This window comes from Podarcis vaucheri (genome assembly GCF_965113315.1).
Source record: "Podarcis vaucheri genome assembly, chromosome: 1".
NCBI lineage: Eukaryota > Metazoa > Chordata > Lepidosauria > Squamata > Lacertidae > Podarcis > Podarcis vaucheri.
The window spans coordinates 77,319,124-77,319,812 of NC_138759.1; positions in this window are offsets into that span (position 1 = coordinate 77,319,124).

Sequence of the window (689 nt, forward strand, 5' to 3'; positions counted from 1 at the left end):
CATTCCATCTTGCGTCATCATTTGAGTGGTTTGGGTGGTGTTTTCCAAGGAACCAGATGATCCATTCAGTACAAGCAATGTCCAAACTGGCTGAGAAACCAAGGCTAATCCAGAATGGAAAAGAAGGCACAGATCATTATGTTTACAGCACAATCCTATGCATCTTTACTTTGAAAAAAGTTCAAGGGTGATTGCATCCCCACCCCCCTCTTAATGGAATGTCCCTGTAGTCTCCAGAGCTGCTCTACCAATAGGTTTTTCAATATAATTGTTGGGTTTCATGCAATTCTATTTAGGCAACAAACTAATCTTTTCCAGGCCCTCAATGCTACTGCTGGCAACACACTATGCAATGGCTGTACATCCCACATAGCCCATCTGCTAGGAATTGGTATATCCTTTTAAAAGAACACGATTGACATCGCAGTTGGTTTTACATTTTGTTTATTGAAACTACACCTTCCTTGAGAAGTGCATTGCTTCTTGAAAGCTGAGGTTGCTGCTGCTGTGCTAGGGTCTGCAAAATGTTCCTAGTTACTTCTTAAGATGGAGAGAGCTAGCAGCAAAAGACACTGACTGGAGAAGACTGAGGGAGGGGAGTGGGCAGAGGTGCTTTCTGCTCTGAGTAATTTGATTTACGATGCCTAATTCCCATATGGAGCAAGCAAATCAATTGCCTTTCCAAATAC